This window comes from Cherax quadricarinatus, chromosome 32 (assembly GCF_038502225.1).
Source record: "Cherax quadricarinatus isolate ZL_2023a chromosome 32, ASM3850222v1, whole genome shotgun sequence".
Taxonomy (NCBI): Eukaryota; Metazoa; Arthropoda; class Malacostraca; order Decapoda; family Parastacidae; genus Cherax; species Cherax quadricarinatus.
This window is the reverse complement of record NC_091323.1, coordinates 23,657,697-23,666,730: the sequence shown is the minus strand read 5'-3', so window position 1 is coordinate 23,666,730 and position 9,034 is coordinate 23,657,697. Positions and strand designations below refer to the sequence as shown.

The following is a 9,034-nucleotide window of genomic DNA, read 5'->3' as shown; positions in this document are numbered from 1 at the left end:
TTAGTGGGAGTGTATGATGGTGGTGTATGTGGTGATGTTTCTAGTGTGATAATGGTGCTGTGTCTTGTATATTGGTGACTGGAATGACCCATAACAGTCTACTAACACCCACATATATATATATATATATAAATATATATATATATAAATATATATATATATATATATAAATATGTATATATATATATATATACATATATATATATATACATATTTATATATATATATATATATATTTATATATATATATATTTATATATATATATATTTATATATTATATATCTTTATGTATATATTTATATATATATATATATATATATATAAACGTTCCTCAGGAACGTTTCGCCTTACCCGAGACCCTTTGGTTATGTACTGAACGGTCTGACAACCGAGCTCTCGCCTAGACTTCGTAAAGCAACAGTCGATTTTTCACATTGGATTTTAAATAAATTTCTCGATATACGTTTTTGAATTGGATGATGTTAAGCTTAGCTATGTTAAATTGTCATCTATAAACAAAAGTCAACAAATTATAACATGTCATAATGGCATTAAATGCAACAATACTTAAAGGCGACAGAAACTTTTGAAGGATTGTCCGAGAACGAGGACCCACCTAGCACACCAACCCATCCTTCTAACGAAAGTCAGTATTTCATTGTGGATAAGAGAGAGTAGGAAGGGTGACTGTTGCACAAGTCTTTAACAGTGATTATCTAATAATGCAGTGTAGGGTCCTCTGGTTAGGTCCATCTTTTCTGTGCATGCTTCAAAAATTTGTCTCGCCCTTATTATCGCTGTGGTATGTTATAATTGGTTAATTTGTATTCTTAGTCGACAATCTAACCTTACCAAATCCAACCTTAATAACGTAAACCGAGAAATTTGTTGAGAATAATATGTAAGAAATAAACTTATGTTTAAGGAGCACAGGCCGAATACAGTAAATAGTTACATAATTACTTCTTCATTTCAGTATCAGTCACACATCCGACTAAGTCACAATAAAATATTGATTTGATTAGGAGGATGATATGGAGTTGAACTTATCATGAAATGTTTGATTAACAGCTTTATTTGAAATATTGTTGATCCTTTACTTTTCCTAATAGTAAGACTTAGTTCTGAGGTTTGTTTGCTTGTTAAATTCATGTTAAGCTCTAAACTCATGCGAGTCATTTGGCACAAGACATGGTGGAGGCTTAATCCTCCATCTGCTGAGCGCCAGACAGACGAACTTACTATTTGTACTCATCTATGTGTCTGTTTAGTTCTGAGGTCATTTTGTTTACCATTCCCTTAACTTTTACAGGTAAATATACAAATATAATGTCAGGTCCCACCGAGACTCGAACTCGGATTGTTGGATTCAGAGTCCAAAGTGCTAACCATTACACCATGGGACCGTGTGTGGAATTAACTAGTGGATTTTACTTAATTAAATCTGTTTGAAGCTTCCAGGTCGGTAGGTCGGGGTGAAATTTTAAGAATGTTATAAACATACTAAAGCCAGGTTGCTGTCATATAAGGGTGTTTCTCTTGATAGTGGTGGGGATTTTGGAGTTGCTAGAGTGGTTATGGTTGTGATGGTGCTAAAGTAATTTTGAGTGTAGATGGCACTGTTGTTAATGTGCTGATTGTAATGCTAGTGTAGTGGTGGTGTTGCTAGTGTGCTGTTGGTGTTGCTAGTGTGCTGTTGGTGTTGCTAGTGTATTGGTGGTGTTGCTAGTGTGCTGTTGGTGTTGCTAATGCATATAGCATAATAATGTTGCGAATGCTAGATACAGTTGAAAGTGAAAGACAGTGCTTTCTGGTGATCGATGTTTTAGTCTTCATGTTGTAAACGTACTCGAGGTACATTTTTTCAGACATTATTTGTACTAATGATACCACTGAAGCCGCCGACGACGACGGTTATTGCTCTCGTGGTGTGCTGACGAAAGATCCTCCAGTGTTGTAAATGTTACATGTGTGACCTGATTTTGCAAGCGTTTCTAACTTCAAGTCTGAGGTTGTTTGTGTGTGATAACCTGTTTGTAGCTACAGGAGCAGAGTAATTCATGATCTTGGTCTCTCCTTGCTGTCTTAGTTACCAGTTGTCAGAGGCACTTGTCGATAGACACTTGGTCTGTTTTATTTGCTTGTGTGTGCCTGTGTGGGTACTCATCTACTTGTACTCGCCTGTTTGTGGTTGTAGGGGTCGATTCACAGCTCCTGACCCCTCCTCTTTGCTAGTCGCTACTAGGTCAACTCTCTCCCTGCTTCAAGAGCCTTATCGTACCTCTTCTTTGAGCTATGTATGGATCCTACCTTCATTACTTCACTCTCCATATTGTTCTAATTCCTGACAACTCTAAGGTTGAAGAAATACTTCCTAACATCCCATGACTCATCTGAGTTGCTAACTTCCAGTTGTGTCCACTTGTTCCTGTGTTCCATTTCTGAAACCTTCTGCCCCTGTGTGTGTGTGTGTATTCACCTATTTGTGGCTGCAGGGGTCGATTTGAGTGTGTGTGTGTGTGTGTGTGTGTGTGTGTGTGTGTGTGTGTGTGTGTGTGTGTGTGTGTGTGTGTGTGTGTGTGTGTGTGTGTGTGTGTGTGTGTGTGTGTATGTGTGTGTGTGTGTGTGCCGTGTCCCAAATTCCTCTAGTGTCTTGGTAACCTGCTGCTGCTGCTGCTGCTGCTGCTGCTGCTGCTGCTGCTGCTGCTGCTGCTGCTGCTGCTGCTGCTGCTGCTGCCGCTGGTACCTCGTCACGACCCAGCAAATTACTAACATGTTGCACCTCTTATGATCATACGTCCCGGGGTCGCTGGATGTGTCGCCGGTCGCTCACCTGACATTGCTTTTCTCTCTTATGTAGGGCACAAAACTCTGACCCGGGTCACTGTAGGGAGGTCATCAGATAACGCAGAACGATCTTCAGAGATCTAATGACTCGTAAAGAGACGTGTTGATTCGTGAAGAGACGTGCTGATTCGTCAAAAGACGTGCTGATTCGTGAAGAGATGTGTTGACTCAAAAAAGATGTGGTGACTACTGATTTTTGTAATTTAAAATATTCATAATCTTACAATCGGTGACCGCTAGAAGTACAGGAAAAGTATGCTGCTTCTCCTTGATTAAAAAAAAAATATATATACTACTGTAGCATACTGGTCCACAACGTTATTGAAAGCTTTTACCGCTAGAACATATTGGTACACAATGCACGATCTGGAGTATAAGGGGTTCAGAGGTTGGGTAATAATTGAGTAATAATGCATTAATATAATTGAGTAATAATGCATTAATATAATTATTCGTGATCGAAAATACTGTTTATGATAAATAATTATGATTTCTTCTCCTTTCTTGGATCAAAACTATACATTTATCGTTCTTTAGGCTCTTCACGACCTTTATAATTTTAGCGTTTTCCAATTAATATAATAATAATAATAATAATAATAATAATAATAATAATAATAATAATAATAGACCTTGAGTCCAGATATGACTTGTGATTAAGAGAATAATTATTTTTACTCTTGCAATTATGCAGAACAATATAATTAAAAAATAATCACCATCACTTAACTCAGAGTTAAGAGCGCTGGTAATAAAATAACGTTTAATGTAATGTATGTTGAGTTTCGTCTTAGGACGGTTATATATGGGCAGTGTGGAAACTTGAAAAAAAATTATCTTATAGTTAGTGTGATGGGCTAATTAATTTTAGATAGCAAATTCGAGGCTAGTCGTTCCTCGAGAAGTTACAGTTATTTATTACGTTATTGTTGATGCGGTAACGTGGTTCGCGGAGCCAAGAGCTAAACCTGCACACTAACAGACTGTTCCTGATGAGAGGAACGCTGTAAGATCTTCCCTTCACATCATGTTTTTGGTTACTGAAAATTATACATCTGTGACGCATGTCTGTTGTTTGGGTTATGGCTGAGTGAGTTTTTCAGCGAGAGACAAGAGTGAGAACAATCCTACACTGAGATACTCATTTTATTTTGCATGAAGTCACCTGTCACCCGAGAGGTGTGTGAAACCTGTGTTGCACTATATGATATATCAATATTGCGTTGGTTTACTTTTAATTTTAAAGCATGGTAAGAGGCATTAATGTTAGGTTCTCCTCAGACCTCTTCAAGTATCAATAATGAGGATTAACACACAAAATGAAATGTATCATTATGGGTTTTGAAAGGAGAAAAACGCACTGTGTGAATCACAACCAAAAGCCTTCATTTGAAATCGTATTCAATCAAGGAGCCATGGGAAGAGACAGGTAGCGTTGACCTACTGACCAGTATTCTTAACATGCATAATGTCTAAGGTAATGGAGAAATTATTCAGGAGAATGATGGATAGCCTAGAAAACAGCGGATCCATGAAAGAACAACATGAGTTTAGGGTAGGGAAGTTCTGCATTATGGATTTGTTAAAGTTCTATGACAGGATAACAGAGGTAAAGAAAAAAAAAGAGGTAGTATTTAAGTTGACTGCAAAATTCTAAAGGTTGAGAATCAACTTATGCTGTATCACACCAGATACTGATCTACAACTGAAAGAGCAGAAGACATAACAGAGAAGGTAATGCAGTGGACTCTAGAATAAGATAAAGGAAGGAGACAAAGTGACGATCAGGGAAGGCGGATTAGGATGTGCAAGTGTGACGAGTGGGGTCCCTCAGGGGTCACTACTGGAATCAGTACTGACCTCTATCAGTTCTGTGTATTGCTGTTTGCGGATAATGTAAAACTAATGCGGATTATAAAATTGGAAAAGATAGGGTAAGACTACAAAATAACATGGGGAGACTACAGGGATGATCAGATAAATGATTACTTCAACACCAGCAAGTGCAAAGTCATGAAACTTGAATCAAAAAAGAGAATGAAGGTCGACACTAGAATGCAGACTGGGGATAGAGGTCGCATATATGGAATGAGGAGAAAGATTTTGGGGGTAATTATTGTAATGAGTATTACACCAGACGTGCATGTCAGCTAAATTGCGTTGGCAGCTTTTTTGCATATTTGACAAATCATTGAACTGCATTCAGGAACCTGAAAGAGTAATTCATAATTCTACGCACGACAAATGTGACTCAGACCTGTGACAAAATATGCGCTGTCAGCTTGGTGTCCAATCCGGATCAAACATATGTAAAAAATAGAGAAAGTCCAGAGGTTTGCAACGAAATTAACCTCAGAGTTAAGGCGGCTGACCTACGAAGATAAACTAAAAGAATTGAATCCGGTGACCTTAGAAAATACAAGGACCAGTGAAAACATTAAAACATTCAAGATAGTCGGATGTCTTGATAAGGTGGACAAACTGGAAGGTGGGTGTTGGGGGCAACAGGGCAAAAATACAAGATAGCCATAAATGATTCAAAAGGGGCTTCAGGAACTATTTCTTCAGCCTCAGGATGGTGGATGGTGGATACAGATAGTTATAATTATAGGACAGGATCCATGAGGTTGGTTACCTGTAGTCAGTTATGGAGGTCACCGCACCCGCGGCCCTTTCCCAGAACAGGTCTCCTGGTTGCTGCCCTGATCAATCAAGCTATTCAAGTTCACTGCCTTCAGCACAACGTATGCACCACAACTCGTCAGAGGAATCTGTGGAGTTCCCTCTTAAAGACAAACAGGAGTTTGCTGGTAATCCTCCCTTATTCATGAAGAGAGGCTGTTGAAGAGTCGTGGTCCCTTTACACTTTTTGAGTTCTCTTTAGTGTTCTCATCGCTGCCCTGCTTTTCACCAGAGGTATCCTGCACCGTCTGCCAAGCCTTTTGTTATATGTAGTTATTTTGGTGTTTAGATTTGAGAGCAGTCCTTCCAATATCTTCCAGGTGTAGATTATGCTGTATCTTTCATACTTACTTTCTAAAAAGTATAGCTTTGGGATCTAGGGACTTAAGCGCTTCCAGTAATTTAGGTGCTTGATTGAGTTGATAAGAGCTGTGAAGGTTCTCTGCGCATTTTGTAGCTCAGCAATTTCGCAATACACCAATTTCGCAATACACCAATGCAGCAATACACCAACCTAAAGAGAACGAATGACATGAAGAGCAACATCACTGGCTTGGCATCTGTTGTTCTGAAAGTTATTTAATGCAACCTATCATTTTTCTTGCAATTACAATGATAACATTGTTGTGCTCCTTGAACGTGAGAGCTTCTGACATTATTGCTCCCAGGTCTCTCACATTCGATTTACGCTGTATTGGGTGATTTGAGTTTGTCTTGCACTCTGATCTTGTTTCTATTTCCTCTGCTCTTCCATATATTAACCGACATTTGTTCTCGTTAAACATCGTATTGTTGTCAGTATCCCACTGGAGGACTTTGTTTATATCGACCTAGAGGCTCCCTGTCTTCAGTGGATGATACAGTGCTATGGTTTATGTCCCTATGTATGTCAGATATAAGAATGAGAAAGAGAAGTGAGAGGAGTCCTGTGTTTTGAAAAACAGAACTGGTTACCTGCAGCTCAGAGGGCGAGGCTTGGATTTGATATTTGGCCTCTACAAATACAACTACATGTGTACACATATAGTATTAGCACACGAAGTCAAAATTCGTTCAGGTGCAAAAAACAAGAGAATTACCGGAGTTATGTCAATAAAGGAGCAGGCGAGAAGAGGACCATAGGGATTAACACCGAGGTGTGTAATATTGTAGGAAGCCGGGAGGGCCAGACCGCTATCCGGCATTTAGTGGAGAAGTAAATATAGAAATAGGAAGATAGGCACTGTTCCTATAATGGGACCAAGAAATAGACGGAGAGTGTGAGAGAAGAGACGGAAATCTAACATTCAAAAAACACGTAAAGGAAAGGGTCAGAATTAGAGGGCTAAAATTAACTAAAGCAGAAACTTGGAAAAGACCCAGAGAGTATTATGACACAGGCGTTAACGGTTTGAAGACTATTTGATGATATATTCAGCAGTTATATGGTGAAAAAAATAAATTTTCTCCAAATTTCTTCAAATAAAAATCACAAATTGCAACCTACACAATATATATCAAAGATAAAATATAGACAGGTATGTATGTTAGTAAGACACAGTATGCGGTTTATGTCATTTATTGGAAAGACTTTTCGTCCACCAGTGACTTTATCAATTGTGTCTTATTTATATACAAAGAAGTCTTCTTGATCGATTCGAAAGTTCGAAGTCGGTATCACATTCCTAAGATCAGAGTGTCATTTCTTTCATAAATTTACTATCATACAGACTCTGTGTAGGTTCCTTCAGAATTTATATAATTTTTTGATGCAACATTTCAAGTTTTCTCTGACAAGTATGTTTACACCACCTTTCGTATTGGTTCTATCATTGTTGAATATTTTAAACCCTTGTATATTGCATTCTACAGGCATGGTCCGATCCTTGAAATTAAGCCATGTTTTGGTAATTGTAAATATATCTATATTTTTACACACGCAACTAATCTTATTGTAAAACGTTTACAAAATTATATTTTCTTGCATTATCCCTCTGTTCTTTTTTGTGTTTTTATTCTTACTCACCTCACAATCTTCCTTTTCTATTGTTTTCAGTATCACAACTTTCTCCCATCCCACCCAACCCTCATTTCCAACATCAGTTTCTTTTTCGCAAAATCTTAGTATATTTGTCCCAATCCCATCTACCGGATCCAGAACTGTTATTCCCCGATGACTAAATATCTGTGCGGCACAGACACTGTACTACACCCAGCAAAATCAAACATAATCCAAGACAAAAGTCAAAACAGTATTATACTTCACTACTCAGTGAATTCAGATAACAAATATTCAGCATTTAGACTCCGCCATTAAGAGCTCTAGTAAACAGCATTTAGAGGCCATCATAATGGACAGTCTGTATAATGTATAAGTTTTATCATGTACTTGTAAAAATAAAGATTATTATTATTATTATTATTATTATCATCATCATCATCATCATCATCATCATCATCATCATCATCATCATCATCATCATCATCATCATCATCATCATCATCATCATCATCATCATCATCATCATCATCATCATCATCATCATCATCATCATCCAGCCAGCACTAACTCCTGCTTTTCAATAGAATGTACAACACATTATTCACGCAGATTCCATAGTTGCTCCAACATACTCGGTGTAAGACACTGCTAAACTCATAATCTCAGTTTTTAGCCTCTCTCGGTCCCAAAATGTATATAGAAGTAAAACAACACTTAACAGGGAGCCAGGCGACAGTGGCATCAAAGGTAACCAGGCTACAGATGAAGCTTCTAAATTAACCACTGAGGATGATCAGGTACTTGTCCTCAGCTTATGACAGATTAAACAAATTGCCACGCATCAAGATTGAGATGTGATATGAATTTGCTGCACAGCATCATCCCCACCTTCCAGCAGGGGCATCACTAGACATGACCTTACTAGGCATCAGGAACAGCTATTCATTGGCCGTGCCTTGGCTACTGTATTACAAAGGAAATTCATTGAGAATATTGGCGAAGAAAAACCAACTTTGCCAACACACTGCTGCATAATTATTAATACGCTACTTGTTAGACTGCCAAAACTGCAGCCTTTCTTGTATTTCTAAAAGTTAATATCCTAAGAACATTGATGTCCATTCTAGCGGCATATTCATCTCCATCATAACCTCAACAAAAAAAATTATTGGGTAATGTACATTGAGTCAAGATGCATTTTCCTTTTCAGCGGTCGCATGCCAGTGGTGCAGAGAGTCAAGTGCTCTACGACGGACAGAACATGAGACCTTGACTCGAAGACAAAATCTTCAATACTGGCATATTTTTTAAGAAGCTCCTGCTGAGCCACTGAGTGGGTCGTCATGTTACAAAGATTTCATCAGGGGATTTTTCCCTGGCGCACAAATTAACAACAACGGTAGAAAGTTTAAGATGAGAGGTGAATATGAGATGATACCAAGCATACTGATACGGGTCATAAGATGACTCGTTCAGCAGTGCTGGCGCTGTGGCGGGGATGGGGGAATGTGAGGGAAGCGACA

General features: G+C 38.3%; 1 non-coding gene across 1 annotated transcript; it reads right to left on the bottom strand.

Moving 5' to 3' along the window:
• Positions 1 to 1,335: 1,335 nt before the first annotated feature.
• On the bottom strand, positions 1,336 to 1,407 carry TRNAQ-CUG (transfer RNA glutamine (anticodon CUG)). Its single transcript has one exon. It is a non-coding gene; the product is annotated as a tRNA-Gln (tRNA).
• Positions 1,408 to 9,034: the final 7,627 nt, after the last annotated feature.